Source organism: Dasypus novemcinctus, chromosome 21 (genome assembly GCF_030445035.2).
Source record: "Dasypus novemcinctus isolate mDasNov1 chromosome 21, mDasNov1.1.hap2, whole genome shotgun sequence".
Lineage (NCBI taxonomy): Eukaryota > Metazoa > Chordata > Mammalia > Cingulata > Dasypodidae > Dasypus > Dasypus novemcinctus.
In genome coordinates, this window is record NC_080693.1 from 29,657,754 (window position 1) to 29,674,549 (window position 16,796).

At 39.3% G+C, this 16,796-nt stretch overlaps 1 pseudogene; it reads left to right on the forward strand.

The window, feature by feature from the left end:
* The first annotated feature begins 2,589 nt into the window (after nucleotides 1–2,589).
* On the forward strand, nucleotides 2,590–4,742 carry LOC101412479 (olfactory receptor 1A1-like; annotated as a pseudogene).
* The last annotated feature ends 12,054 nt before the right edge of the window (nucleotides 4,743–16,796 follow it).

Consider the following 16,796-nt stretch of genomic DNA (forward strand, 5'->3'; position numbering starts at 1 on the left):
CAAAGGGCACTCTTGCATTTGTACCATCAACCACAATTTCCATCCACCTCTTGGTTTATTGTGCTATTCAGTTCCTTGATTATTCTCTAGCATTCTGTCAATTGGCATTTATATCCCTAGACTACCATTTTCAGCCACCTCCCTATTTGTAAACTAGCTATTACTGTTTTTACCATCCATTCTATACATTTCCACTTTTACAGTAAAGCTAATTAAAACTTCTACATACATTAAACATCAGTAGTCCATCTCAGGCCTTCTCTTATCTCTATTAGGAATCCACCACCTACCACCAGGTCTTGAAGATATTTTCCCACAATTTCTTCTAGAAGAAGTTTTATGATTCTTGCTTTTATTTTTAGGTTTTTTGATCCATTTTGAGTTAATTTTTGGAAATGTGTGAGATAGAGGTCCTCTTTTCTTCTGTTGGCTATAGATATCCAGTTCTTTCAGCACCATTTTGCTGAATGGACTGTTCTGCCCTAGCCACGTGGGTTTGACAGGCTAGCCAAAAATCACTTGACCATACATGTGAGGGTCTCTTTCTGAGCCATCGGTTTGGTTCCATTGGTCTATGTATCTGTCTTTAAGCCCAGCAGCATGCTGTTTTTACCACTATAGGTAAGTATTATGATTTAAAGTCCAGAGATGAGGGTTCATTTCTCCTTTTATGATGTTTCTGGCTATTCAGGACCCCTTATCTTTCCAGATAAATTTGCTAATTGTGTTTTCTTTTCTTTTTTTTAATGGTAGTGGAATTTTTATCAGGGTTGCATTAAATCTGTATATCAATTTTAGTAGAATTGACAGCTTAATGATATTTAGTCTTCCAATTCATGAGCATGGAATGTTCTCCCAGTTATTTAGGACTTTTTAAATTTCTTTTAACATTGGGTTGCAGTTTCTGAATACCAGTGCTTTACATCATTGGTTAAGTTTATTCCTGACTACATGAGTTTTATCTGTCATATTTTATTCTCACCACTCTTTTGACACTTTTAGTTACTTTTATTGATCTAATCTTCACTTCTGGACTCTCTTCCAGGTCCCTATCTCCTGTCTTTTCTTCTCAGGCTCTAGCACACCCTTTAGTATTTCCTGAAAATCTGGTCTGTTGCTTAGAAATTCTCTCAGTATCTGTTTACTTGTGAATATTCTAATCTTGGCCTAGTTTTTGAAAGACAGTCTTGCTGGATATAAAATTCTTGGCTGGAAGTTTTTCTCTCATAGTATTTTAAATATATCAGACAACTGTCTTCTTGCCTCCATAGTTTCTGGTGAGAAATCACCACTTAATCTTAATCTTATTGGGTATCCCTTATATGTTATGCATTGCTTTTCTCTTGCTATTTTCAGAATTCTCTTTGTCTTTGGCATTTGACATTCTGGTGTGTATTTGTCTCAGAGTTGGTCTATTCAGATTTTTTTGGATGGGAGTATGTTGTACTTCTTGGACATGAATGTCTATGCCCTTCAATGGGGTTGGGAAATAATCTAACGTTATTTCTTTAAATATTCCTTCTGCTCCTTTTCCCTTCTCTTCTCCTTCTGGGACACCCATGATATGTATGTTTGCATATCTCTGGCTGTCATTTATTTCCCTGAGACCTTGTTCAATTTTTTCCATTCTTTTCTTCATCTGTTCTTTTGTATGTTCACTCTCAGAGGCCATTTCTTCATGCTCATCAATCCTTTCTTCTGCCTCCTCAGTCTGCTATTATATGATTCAAATGTTTTTTTAGTTTCATTTATTGTGCCTTTCATTCCCATAAGATCTGCTATTTTTCTATGCATGCTTTCAAATTCTTCTTTGCGCTCATCCAGTGTCTTCTTAATATCCTTAACCTCTTTAGCCATCTTATTGATTTTATTAAGGAGATTTGTTTGAACAACTATGATTAGTTGTCTCAGCTCCTTTATGTCATCTAGAAGCTTATCTTGTTCCTTTAACTGAACCATAGCTTCCTGGTTCTTGGTGTGGATTGTAATTTTTGGTTGGTGTCTTGGCACCTGGATTGCTAGAGTATTTATTCTGGGTGCAGTTTTTCTCTTTAGTTTAGGGCTTCCTGCCCTTTCTCCCTTGCTGGTTGTGCCGTAGGAGCCAAGAATGTAATTGGTGCTATAAACTGTGGAGGCTCAAGCTGCCCTCATTGCCTCAGGGATGGATGAAGCTTCTCTCAACTTTCTCCTTTCCCAGAGGTAAGGACAGAGTCACAGCTGTGTGGAATAATTCAAGTCGTGCAGACCTAGACTGTGGTTGCCAAGAGAGAATGATGAAGCTTCACGCCCCTTTCTCCACTGCCTGGGGCATGGATGGAGCTGAAGGTGTGGGCAGGAATCTATGCAGTGCTGGTCCAAGATGACCGCAGTTGCCTCAGTAGACTTTTAATTATTCAGTTTGTGCCAGCCTAAGATACCCTCAGTTACCTGGATAGACTCATGCTTAGCTAGTAAGCCTCCTCCCTGCCAAAGGTGGGGCTGAAGCCTAGGCTATGGCTGCAGGCTTATCTGGGTGAAAGAAACTGGTTCCTACCTTGACTGTGATGTTCAGTTAGCCCAGATTCCCCTCAGGCTGGGGGTGGGGTCAAAATGGCGACCAATGGCCTTTTTCCGACTTGGACAAATTCATACCCAGCTGTTCCTAGGGTTATTCCTTAGCCATCCGAGTCTACCAATCAGTAGCTGAAATCGGCAGCCAACCATCTCCTCCTCCCCTGTTTTTGGGAAATGGAGCTTCCAATTCTGGTCACAGAACAGCTTTTGGGGTGGCTTGCACCACCAGAGTAGGACAATCACTGGCCTCCCTGACTTGGCTGGCAATTTTCCGGAGAGGCTGTCACAGGTCCCTACAGCTTTCTCCCTGTCGCAGGTGGCACTGAGTCTTAGGCTAGACCTGCAATCTGACCTGGATGGAAAGAAGCCGGTCCCCACCAGCACTGGGATTTTCAGTCCACCCCTTTTCCCCTTGTGTCAAGCACAGGGTTAAGATGGCAGCTCCCAGCCTCTCTGACTTGGACAGGCTCAAACTTTAGCTGTTCTCAGGATTATACTGTAGCCCGCTGAATTTACTTATCAGTAGCTGAAGTTGGTGCCCAACTGTCTTTTCCTCTCCTGTTTTTGAGAAGTGGAGCTTTCAATTCCAGCCACAGAACACCTCCCGAGGTGGTTTGTGCCTCCGGTGGAGGATGGGCACTGGCCTCCAGGGCGTGGAGCACTGTACTTACGAGTCTTCTCTGCAGATGGGCATCCTCCTTCCATTCCTTTAAGGATGCTGCAGAATGCCCTTCTGGCCTCCTGAAGCCCCTAAATGGGTGCCTCAGCTAGCTCCTGAGAGTTCTGGGTGTTTACTAACTCTTCTGTGGCAGGAGCTGACTCTAGGAGCTCCTTACTCCACCACCATCTTGCTGTCATCTCAGAGACTGTTTTATAGTCTCAAATATAAATGGTTGGATAAATGGATGTAATTATCACATATTTATAATTTTTCCATGAGCCTAACAAAGTGACAGCATATGGAGTATGAAAATTTCATTAAATCTTAAATGATTAAAACATGTTTTTGGTGATGGTGCTGGAGTAGATAAGCAGATAATGAGCACCTCTTATGTAGAGATTGATTATTTCCTACACATGAAGGTTCATAGGTGATTGACAATTAATCCCACTGACCTACAGGGATTTATTCCCCACGTATTGGCTCTGTCTGAATTTAACAAACTCAGGGAGAGAGAAAGATGACTACTGCAGTCAAAAGTGGTGGATTACTAAGATTATTACATATAGCAATTTCACTAATAATTCTGGATTCTCCTCCCTTTTCATGCTGAAGGAGCCATGAGGAAAGAAAACCAGTCCTCTACCCTGACTTAGCAGTCAGCAGGCACAGGAAGATTCTACTTTGTACTCTTCCTGTTCATCTATCCCATCACATTGATTGGAAACCTGCTCGTCATCTGGGCTATTCACTCTGCTTTCACAACCCCATGTACTTTTTCCTTGCCAACCTCTCCCTTAATGACATCTTTTTCTCATCTGTAACCATTCCTAAGATGCTCACAAACCATTTTTTTTGGGCAGCAAAGTCATCTCCTTTGGGGATGCCTCACATAGATGTATTTCATGAATTCTTTGGCTAACACTGACAGCTATATCTTAGCAGTGATGGCATATGATTATGCTGTGGCCATCAGCCACCCTCTTCATTACACAACAATTATGAAACTGAGGTCTTGTTTCCTGCTTTTTTTTGGGTCTTGGGTCATTGAAAATGCCAATGCCCTCACCCAGACTCTGCCCACAGCCAGAGTGTCCTTCTGCAGTAACCAAGAAGTGACGAATTTCTACTCTGACATTCCATCATTGCTCAAGTTGTTCTGCTCTGACATCCACTTTAATGTGAAGATGATGTACCTAGGAATCAGTGTTTTCTCTGTGCCATTAATATGCATCATTCTTTCCTATGTTCACATCTTCTCCACTGTCTTACAGGTGCCATCCACCAAAGGCATGCTCAAAGCTTTCTCCACCTGTGGCTCCACCTCACTGTTTTTTCTTTGTATTATGGCCCAGTAATGGGTATGTATTTCTGCCCACTGACCATTTACAGCCTGAAGGATGCAGTGATAACTGTGATGTATGTGGCAGTGACCTCAATGCTAAATCCTTTCATCTATAGTTTGAGAAACCAGGACATGAAGGCTGCCTTGTGGAAACTCTTCAACAAGAAAATGTCCTCACAGTGAATGTGAGGTCATAGATTAAACACTGCAGTCCCCAATTAGGATGAACTTGGGAGTCAATCCCCAATGTCATCCCACTCCTAGGAGCAAGCTTTGACCTTTCCAACCAGAAAATACCCCTGATGAGACTGCAGTCTTACTGAAATGATCACTTTGTATGTGTTATTGTTCCTTTCGCAGAGAGGCAGCACAAGAACTTTGGGTTCATGTTCCAGGTGTGCTACTAATTAGTCTCATGCTCGAATTCTACATCCATATATGAAGATTAAAAATTTCTGCTCTGCTTCTGTCAGTGATTTGAAAGGATCACATCAGCTTTTGTTTTGAGGATATAAGTCACTATCTGAAAGTCCATTGTACTGGATAATGAAACTTCATCACCCCTTCTATGCTTGTAGACTTTTGAGGGCAGGAGATGTCATAATGCATCTGTACTTCCTGCAGTGCATCAAGTAATTATTATCAGAAAATGGGAAGAATGGCTGAAAATATTATACCCTAAAATATAATCTGATAGTGATCAGGTGTCATTTGACTCAACATTATTTACCCCACCATTGAAATCTTAAAGAAACTGACCTTGGGAGTTAGTTTATTCCTCCTGTGTAGTTAATTCAACTGAACTATTTCTAAAAATCATAAGACCCTCCCTGAAATCTTATTAACATGACTTTCATCAAAATATGTATTACCTTTTAAGATAATGAAAATGATACCTTTTGCCTTAATTATTATAACATGAAATAAAGCTTAATTAACAGAATTTTTGATGCAAAATTATAAAGAAAAGAACTTTATTGAAAATTAAGTGACTATGTTTCTACAGCACAACTCCAAGGAGATGTGGCTCTGATTCTCATGATCAGCCCTGTTTATGTAGATAATATTCCCCAACAACTGACATTTTATCCAGCAGATCAATAAACACCCCTTAAGGAACTCCAATATCTCTAAACTGATTCTATTCATGAAAAAATTATAAATGTGTTTCAATATATCAGTAATGTAAGTGATTGTCCATAAATCTCATCTTTTCAAAACAAATAATGTTTGAAAGAGGTCAATTGAGGGTGTCTTAGAGCAGAGTAAAACATATTTCAATATCACTAATTGTAATTGCCAGTAAAAATATAAAATTAATATTTCTATAGATAATTCAAATTGCCAAGAATATGTCCATGTATGTTGAAAGATGAATGTATTCCTATTTTTATATGAGCATTTATTTTTTATTGTACTTTTTTGAAGATACATAGATCACAAAAAATGTTACATTAAAAAATGTAAAAGGTCCTCACATACCCCACACCTACCCCCTCCACACTGCTCCCACATCAACAACCTCCTTCATCATTGCAGCACATCCATTGCATTTGATGAATACAGCTTGGAGCACTGCTGGATTGCATGGATTATAGTTCACATTTTAGTTTACACTCTCCCCCAGTCCATTCAGTGGGTTATGGCAGGATATATAATGTTCAGCATCAGTCCCTGCACTATCATTTAGGACAACTCCAAGTCCTGAAAATGCCCCCACATCACATCCCTTCTTCCCTTTCCCTGCCCTCAGCAACTACCATGGCCACTTTCTCCACATCAATGCTATGGTTTCTTCCATTACTAGTCACAATAGTTTTATAGTAGAATACCAGTAAGTCCACTCTAATCCATATTTTATTCCTCCATCCTGTGGACCCTGGGATGGTGATGTCAACTCCACCTCTATATTGAGAGAGGGCTTAAATCCCACATGGTTGATGGATGCAAAACTTCAGCTTGGAGTTGTAGGTGCTCTTGGTTCCCTGTTGTGGTGGTTGACCATCTTCACCTCCCTGTTTGCTGACCTGGGTAAGTCCAACGAACCAGATTAGGTGTTGCAACTCTGCTGAGGCACAGGGCCCAGCTGGTATATGGCCAGTCCAGAGATTCAAGTCTTCTGAGTATACACCAACCCCAGCACCAACCACAGGTTCAGTAAAAGTGGCAGAAGAGACATGTGTAGAAAGGTCATATCTGAGTCCAACTCTGTCACCCTCAGGAACACAAATTCCTAAGTGGGGCCCACTGACAAGGCATTGAACTCCAGAGCCACCTGCCATGACCATATAACCTATGTATCTCCATTAGCCCTCAGGATCACCAGTACCTGGGGTTTTATCTACTTTAGCTGTCTCTGAGATCATGCTGAGGTATGTGTAAGCGCGACCCCACTGATGACCTCCTGACTCATTTTGAAGACTCTTAACTATATAAACTCATTTCCCCCTTTTATTCAAGGTCATTTTCTAGTTGCATCACCAGTTAGTGATTGGTAGTAATCCCTCAGCAACAGGGAGGCTCATCCCTGGGAGTCATGTCCCATGTTGTGGGGAAGATAATGCATTTACATGCTGAGTTTGGCTTAGAGAGTGGCCACATTTGAGCAACATGGAGGCTCTCAGGAGGTAACTCTTAGGCACCCTGCAGCTCTAGATCTAGTTCAAATTTTAGGCACACAGGCTCATAAGCATAGTCATCAGTATCAAGGGCTTCTCATTGGACCATCCTTCTTTACTGGTCTTTTCCCTTGCACTAGGGGGATTGTTGCTGTTCCAATAGGGACTGTGACAGAGCTCCCCTGGCTAGGAACTCAGCATACCCTCAGTTGTTGTTTATAAGTGTAACTACTATGAAAATACCCAACAATATCCGAACATTTTTATATACCCTATATACATGCCCTGGAGAACACCCTCTCTACAATGTGTCCCCCACTAATAACACCCCACATCAGTGTTCCTCCCCTGCCATAGTTGAACCCCTCTGTCATCCAAAACTTCTTCAAAAATGAAGTCTATTATATTGCCAAATTCAATTAATAGGAAAATGAAATAGTAATGATAGGTTTAAAGATTAGAAATAGAATACATACTAATTTAGAAAAACTAAAATAAAGTAAAAATAAATTGGGGTATTAAAAAATGAAAAATATCATAAAATTTTGTTTTTGACTTTCTGCCTTTCATCACTGTAATAGGTGTTGCCCTGTATGTACAGTGGCAAGGCAATTTCTTTAATTTCTTCATCAGTGTACATCCTTTCTTTTTTTTCCAATTTTTAATTTTGCCTTCGAAAAAGTTTTAGATCACAGTAAAGTTACATATACAATATAGGGGACTCCCATATATCCAACATCAAACCCTTATCCCCCTTCTCGAGCAATGATCTTTTTACATGTTCATGTTATATTTGCTGTAGGAGATGTACAGATATTGAAACATAGCTATCAAACATGGTTCCATTCTGGTTTACATTATGGTTTATATTTTAGACTGCACAATTTTCTAGATTTTCCATTACATTATGGTTTATATTTTAGTCTATAGACTTTTGTACATTTTTGGTGAAATTTAACATGTCCTATATCCATCATTGCATGACCTTGTGGAACACTTCCGTTGCTACCTATGCTATGCCATCTATTCTATTCCTCTCTCCCTCTCCTCTCAGGACCCACAGTGACAACCAAGCTTCACTGCTTGAAGGATCAGATTCACAGATACTTGCAACAATGCTGAGGGTTTTACATACTAGACTGTCCTCCCCAATTGGGAGACACCCATTACCTCGAGAGACACATTTCCCTCTGTTTGAGAACATTAGGACTCCCTAGGATGTGGGTATACCTTCCCACTCATTGTATTGGTCTCCACCCAATGATATAACACACTATGACAAGATGAGCACTCACACACTACGTAGAAGCCTGCACCTGGGCCAGGGACCCCTTACGCACCTTAAACAGGTAATCCTTCCTTATTATATTTTCTAAAGAGTTTTCACAACATTATAGCTTCAACCACATACCTGACAATCTCCCATGTTCAGCTGTCCCCAACAACCCTCCCCCCAATTCTTTGGGACATCTGACTATCCTCCCAACCTTAGCCCCCCTCAAGCCTGCAAAGTCCCACCCAATAGTATCCCTATCCCCTCGTCTTACCCCTTCCTGTACAAATACTTACCTCCATTTTTTTTCATAGGTTTCACCCATGTAGGCATCAGCTCACAACCTTTCTCCCCTCCCCCCTGCAATTTCCTGTAAACCTATCATCCAGTCTCTAGCTGTCTGAGACAGCTTGGTTTGCTCCCATATACACCATACCCCACTCCACCCCTACTCCTCCCATATCAACAATCTCTTTCATCAGTGTGGCATATTCATTGCATTTGGTGAATATGTTTTGGAACACTGCTACACCACATGGATTATAGTTTACAGGGTAGTTTACACTCTCCCCCAGTCCATTTAGTGGGTTATGGCAGGATACATAATGTCCAGCATCTGTCCCTGTAATATCATTTAGGACAACTCCAAGTCCCGAAAATGCCCCCACATCACATCTCTTCTTCCCTCTCCCTGCCCTGAGCAACTACCATGGTGACTGTCTCCATATCAATAATACAATCTCTTCCATTGCTAGAGTCACAATAGTTCTATAGTAGAATACCAATAAGTCCACTCTAATCTAAATTTTATTCCTCCATCCTGTGGACCCTGGGATGGTGATATCCACTTGACCTCTAATTTGAGAGTAGGCTTAGATCTCCCATGGCTGGTGGATGTGATTCTCTTGCTTGCAGTTGTAGGCATTCTTGGTTCCCTGGTGTGGTGGTTGACCATTTTCACCTCCCTGTTAGCTGACCTGGGTAAGTCCAACAAACTGGAGAGCAGTAGTTGCAACTCTGCTGAGGCTCAGGGCTCAGCTGGCACATGGCCAGTCCAGGGATTCAAGTCTCCTGAGTATGCATGAACCTCAGCACCAAATATAGGTTCAGTAAAAGTGCCAAAAGAAGCATGTGTAGAAAGGTCACATCTGAGTCCAACTCTGTTACCCTTAAGAGAACAAATTCCAAAGTAGGGCCCACTGACAAGGCACTGAACCCCAGAGCCATCTGTCATGACTGTAGAACCTGTGTGTCTCCATAGCCCTCAGAAGCACCTGCACCTGGGGTTGTGTCTACTTTGGCTGTCTCTGGGGTCCTGCTGAGGTAATCCAGAAATTATTAACTGCAGGAAGAAGCTGGTTCCACTAAGATTGAAAAACTAAAGGGTAAAGATCGTGATACCAGAACCAGTGAGGTGACCCAAAAGTTCATTCCAGAGGGGGCTGAGTCCAAAGTGGTACTGCTTTTCTTTTTGTTGTTGTTTTTGCTGTATTCTTTTAAAAATCTTTGTCATTGTACACAAAAATACTAATATGGTCACCCCAGAGAATCCCCAGAGATCCAGATATAGTCCTCTGTGCCACCTTCATAGAAAACAATGCAATTTCCCTTGGTAATTGAAGTCAGTCACTCTAGAGAAATCCCCTTTTCTGCATGACTGTCAGAGATGCAAAATAAGGTTGAATCTTAGCAACATATATTAGGTTTTAAAAATGTAAACCCCAAAAATTATTGTTTAAACTCCTATTACAACAGTATAAAAAAATACTTTCTGGAAATACTCATAGAAGCAATAAAAAATAAGTAAAAGCAAAGTGCATTCCTTCATAGTCCTCAAATTCATTGTTTAACTTATTCCAATATTTGAAAAAATAGATTATTCACAATATTTTAATTTTTTACAGTAAATATTAGTTTTAAAACATTTTCATGTTTTTCATTAATTTAGTAAACTCATTTATAACATTAATATTCTTGCTAGGGATAGAATTTTGAGTTGAGAAATTTGCCTTCTAAACTGCTGATCATTCTTCAGTGTTTTCTGATCCTTGGTGTTTTGCAGGGAGAATTATTGAAGCCAATTGAATTTCTCTTTCTCTTGGGGTAATCTGTTGTTCTGTATCATTAAAATTTTTATTCTTATCGTTAAAATAACAAACATCACTAGGAAACAACTTGAGATATTTTCATTAATATACTCCAGAGTATAGTTAGGCCTTCACATTGCAAACTCAGGTTTCTGACCCTCTATAATATTATATTTCAAAAATTTGCTATAAATCAATTCCGGTTTCTTTCTGCAAAACTACTATTGTTCTTAAGTTATATCTGCTCATGCTCTCTACCATTCAACTTCTCCTTTACTGTTTTAATTTCATCCCTTTGAATCTTCCTTATAGAAGAACTTCTGAAGTCCATCCGCAACATTTCTAATTTATATCTGAAAGATCAATTCTGCCTAAAATGCCAATTTAAATATTTTTTCTGTTATTTATTTATTTATGTCTGCTGTTTCCAGGTTCATTCATTTTTTTCCTTATTAAAGAAGTTGTGGGTTTACAGAACAATTATGCATAAAATACAGGATTCCCATATACCACCTTTTTATTAATATTATAACTTGGATTGGTATGGAACATTTGTTAGAATTGATGAAAGTACATTTTTGTCATTGTACTATTAATTATAGTCCATGGTTTTACTTAAGGTGGGCCATTTCTTTAGTGCTGTTCTATGGACTTTCAATTTTTATTTTTATAATCACCATATATACAAACTAAAATTTCCCATCTTAAACACATTCAGATATATATTTCATAGCTGCTAAATACACTCACAATGTTGTGCTACCATCACCACCATTCATTACCAAAACATTTCCACCATTCCAAATAGGAGCGCTATATATTTCAATCCCCAACTTCCCATTCCTAATCCTCACACCGTCCCCTTGCAAACTTTTTTCTAGATTCTGACTCTATGAACTTGCCTATTTCAATTATTTCTTATCAGTGAGATGATACAATATTTGTCCTTTTGTGTCTGGCTTATTTCATTCAACATAATGTCTTCAAGGTTCATTCATGTTGTCTTATGCACCAGAACTTCATTCCTTTTCACACATGAATAGTATTCCATTGACTGTATATACCACGTTTTCTTTATCCATTCATCAGTTGATAAGACATTTGGGTTTCTTCCATTTTTGGCATTTGTGAATATAATGCCACTATGAACATCAGTGTGCAAATATCTGTTCAAGTCCCTGCTTTTGAGTCTTTGGGGTATATACACCATATGGGAATTGCCAGGTGTAAGGCAATTCTATACTTAACTTTCTGTGGAACCATCAAAATGTCTTCCACAGCAGCTGCATTATTTTATATTCTTACAAGCAATGAATGAGTTTTCCTATTTCCCCATATCCTGTCAAACATTAGTAATTTTTCATTTTTTAAAAAAATTTGAACCAAAAACATTTATAATGTAGTTCTGATGTTTCCATTACATTTTTTGTCTTTATTCTTTTAATGTTACATTAAAAAATTATGAGGTCCCCATATACCACCCACACCCCTCACCCTACACCTCCCCCCATAAAAACAACATCCTCCATCATCATCATGAGACATTCATTGCACTTGGTGAATACATCCCTGAGCACTGCTGCACCTCATGGTCAATGTTCCACATCATAGCCCACAGTCTACCACAGTCCACCCAGTGGACCATGGGAGGACATACAATGGCCAGTAACTGTCCCTGCAGCACCACCCAGGACAACTCCAAGTCCCCAAAATGCCCCCACATACATCTCTTCCTTCCACTCCCTACCCCCAGCAGCCACCATGGCCACTTTCTCCACACCAATGCCACATTTTCTTTGATTACTAATCACAATAGTTCATGAATAGAATATCAGTAAGTCCACTCTAATCCATACTTTATTCCTCCATCCTGTGGACCTTGGAATGGTTGTGTCCACTCCACAGCTATATCAAGAGGGGGCTTAGATTCCACATGGATGCTGGAGGCAATTCTCCTGCTTTCAGTTGTAGGCACTCTTGGCTCGCTGGTATGGTAGTTGACCTTCTTCACCTCCATGTTAACTGAGTTCGGTAAGTCCAATAAACCAGAGGGTAGGAGTTGCAAGTCTGTTGAGGCTCAGGGCCTGGTCAGTCCAGAGTATACACTACTGGGTATATACGAAACCACAGCATGAACTGCAGATCCAGTAAAAGTAACAGGAGAGGCTTGTGAACAAAGATCACATCTGAGTCCAGCTCCATCACATAGAAACCCAAACTTCAAAGTAGGGCCAACTGACATGGCATTGAACTCCATCTGCCATGACCATAGAACCTGTGGGTCTCTGTAGCCCTCAGAAGAACCAATACTTGAGGTTGTATCTACTTTATCTGTCTCTGGGACTCTGTGATGCGTGCATAAGGGCGACCCCTCTGATAACCTCCCAGCTCTTTTTGGAGACTCATAGCCATATAAACCCATTTGTCCTTCCCATTTCCCCCTTTGATTCAGGTCAAAAAGCACTTTTAACTCCTGGTATTATACATAGACTGAGATATTCTGCTGGTCTGAGTTGACCCTTTTATTCAAGGTCATTTTCTAGTTACATCATCAGCTGATACTTGGTAGTAATCCCTCAGCACCAGGGAGGCTCATCCCCAGAAGTCATGTCCCATGCTGGGGGGAAGGTAATGCATTTACATGCTGAGTTTGGCTTTGAGGCTGACCACATTTGAGCAACACAGAGGCTCTCAGGAGGTAAATCTTAGGTACCCTGCAGCTCTAGGCCTTGTTCTTATTTCAGGTGCACAGGCTCACAAGCATAGTCATTAGTATCAAAGGCTCATTGTTGGACCTTCCTTCTTTTTTGGTCTTTGGCGTTGCACTTGGGGGATTGTTGCTGTTCCTTTAAGGATTGATAGAGCTCCCCTGGCTAGGAACTCAGCACTCCCTCAGTTGTTGTTTTTAATTGTAACCACTATGAAAATATCCAAACATTTTTATGTACCTTGGATATATGCCCTGGAGAACTTCCTGCCAACCATGTGTTCCCTGTCAATAACATCCCACACCAGTATGCCTCCCCTGCCATGGTTGAAACTCTCTGTGATCCAAAACTTCTTGAAAAATGAGGCTCAATATAATTGCCAGGTTCCATTAATAGTAAAATAGAATATAGTGATGAGTTTAAAGGTTAGATATGGAATACATATTAATTTAGAAAAATTAAGGTAAAAATAATTTGGAGTATTGAAAAATTAAAAAATGCAAAAGCTTTGTTTTTGATGTTTTGACTTCCATCACTGCAATGTGTTGCCCTGTATGCAAATTGGCAAGGCAACTTCTTCCACCTTTTCCTCAGTGTCTACATTCTTTCTTTTTTTCCCCCTAATTATTAAGTTTGTCTTCACAAAAGTTTTAGATCACAGTAATACATATATACAATATACAGTACTCTCACATATCCAACATAAAATCCTTTTCCCTTCCAGAGCAATAATCTTTTTACATATTCATACTATATTTACTGAAACTGATGTACAGATATTGAGATAATAGCTTTCAAAAAAGGTAACATTTGGGTTTACATTGTGGTTTATATTTCAGACTACACAATTTTCTAAATTTTTAGTTATCTTATGTTGAACATTATGATTTATATTTTAGCCTATTGGCCCCTATACATTTTTGGTGTAATTTAACATGTCTTCTATCCATCCTTGTGTACTCCTGTGAAACACATCTATTGCCCACACAGTTACATTGGTTCCATCTATTCAATAACTCTCCCTTCCCTCAGGGCCCACAGTGACAGTCAATCTTCTTTGCTGAAGGGCCATGTTCAGAGATATTTGCAACAATGTTGAGGGCTTGACATGCTCGACTGCTCTAATGCATTGGGAGCCACCATTTCTCTCGAGAGATACAATTCCCTCTATTTGAGAACATCAGTCATCCCCAGGATGTGGGTATACCTTCACTCTCATTATTTGGGTCTCTATCCAATGATATAACCCACTATGACAAAATGAGCACTCACACACTCCCTAGGAGCCTGTCCTGCATCAGATTATCCTCTTTAAGCATGTTAAACAGGCAAACTTCCTTCTTCTATTTTTGAAAAAGTTTTCTCAGCATTATACTCTCAAATATCTGACAATTTCCAAAGTTAGATGTCCACCCACCCTCCCCCCAATTTCTTGGGCAATATTACCCATCCTCCCATCCCTAGTCCCCCTCAAGTCCACAAAGCCCCACCCAAAGTTAACCCTAAGCCTCCATTTTATCCCTTCCTTGTACAAATACTTACCTCCAGCTTATCATAGATTTCACCCATGTAGTTGTCAGCTTACATGCTTCCTGTACCCCCCAATTTCCTTTAACCCTATCATCCCATTTCTACTCTCTGAGGCAGCTTGTTTTACTTATTTCATATCATTGAGGTCATGTAGTATTTGTCCTTCAATGCCTGCGTTACTTCACTCAACATAAGGTTCTCAAGATTCATCCATGTTATCACATGTGTTTGTAGTGTGGTTGTTCTTAAAGCTGAGTAGTATTCCATTGTATGTATATACCACCTTTTATTTATCCATTTATCTGTTGATTTGCACTTGGGTTGATTCCAACTTTTAGCAATCGTGAACAATGCTGCTATGAACATTGGTGTGCATATATCAGTTTGTGTCCTTGTTTTCAGTTCTACTGGGTATATACCCAGCAGTGGAATTGCTGGGTCATATGGCACATCTATGGCTAGTTTTTTGAGAAACCACCAAACTGTCTCCAGAATGGCTGGACCCTTCTGCATTCCCACCAGCAGTGGATGAGTGTTCCCATTCTTCCACATCCTCTCCAGCATTTGTAGTCTTCTGATTTTTTCATAGCTGTCAATCTTATGGGACTAAGATGGTATCTTTTTGTAGTTTTGATTTGCATTTCTCTAATCACTAGAGATTTGGAGCATTTTTTCATGTGCTTTTTAAGTATTTGTATTTCTTCTTTGGAGATGTGTCTGTTTAAATCTTTTTCCCATATTTTAAATGGGTTGTCTTTTTATTTTTGAGATATAGGAGTTTTATATATATATATAATATATATATAAATTTTTTACATCTTTAGTTAAATTTATTCCTATGTATTTGGTTTTTTATTTAGTGTTGTAAATGGCATTTGTTTCTTGATTTCCTCCTGAGCTTGCTCATTATTGGTGTACAGAAATGCTACTGATTTTTGTTCATTGATCTTATATCCTGTGACTTTACTAAACTCGTTTATGAGTTCTAGAAGCTTTGTTGTAGACTTCTCAGGGTTTTCTATGTATAGGATCATGTCATCCGCAAATAATGAAATTTTGACTTCTTCCTTTCCAATTTGAATGCCTTTTATATCTGGTTCTTGCCTCAGTGCTCGAGCAAGTGCTTCTAAGACAATGTTAAATAGAAGGGAAGAGAGTGGACATCCTTGTCTTGTTCCTGACTTTAGAGAGAAGGATTTTAGGATTTCTCCATTGTAAATGATGTTAGCTGTGGGGTTTTTTTTTCATATATACTCTCTATCATGTTCAGAAAGTTTCCTTCTATTCAAATCTTTTGCAGTGTTTTTATCAAGAAAGTGTGCTGTATTTTGTCAAATGCTTTTTCTGCATCTATAGATATAATCATGTGATTTTATTCCTTCAATTTGTTTATATTATCTAATACATTGATTGATTTTTTTATGTTGAACCATCCTTGCATACCCAGAATGAATCCCACTTGGTGATGGTGTATAATTCATTTAATGTGCTGTTGAGTACAGTTAGCAAATATTTTGTTGAGGATTTTTGTGTCTAGGTTCATTAGAGAAATTGTATGTAATTTTACTTTTTTGTGGTGTCTTTGTTTGGCTTTGGTACCCGAGTAATGTTGGCATCATAGAATGAGTTGTGTAATGTTCCTTCTGTTTCAATTTTTTGGAAGAGTTTCAGCAATATTGGCGTGAGTTCTTTCCAGAATATTTTGTAGAATTCAGCTGTGAAGCCATCTGGCCCAGGGCTCTTCTTAGTTGGGAGGTTTTTAATGACTGATTCTATCTCTTTACTTGTGATTGGTTTTTTGAGATCATCAATTTCTTCTTTCATCATTATAGTGTTTCTAGGAATTTATCCATTTCCTCTGAATTGTCCTTCTTGTTGGAATATAGTTTTTCAAAGTATCCTCCTATGATAGTCTTTATTTCTGTGGGGTCAGTGGTGTTATCTCATTTCTCATTTCTTATTTCCTGTATTTGAATCTTCTCTCTTTTTTTTTCTTTGTTAGTCTCACTAAGGGTTTGTCA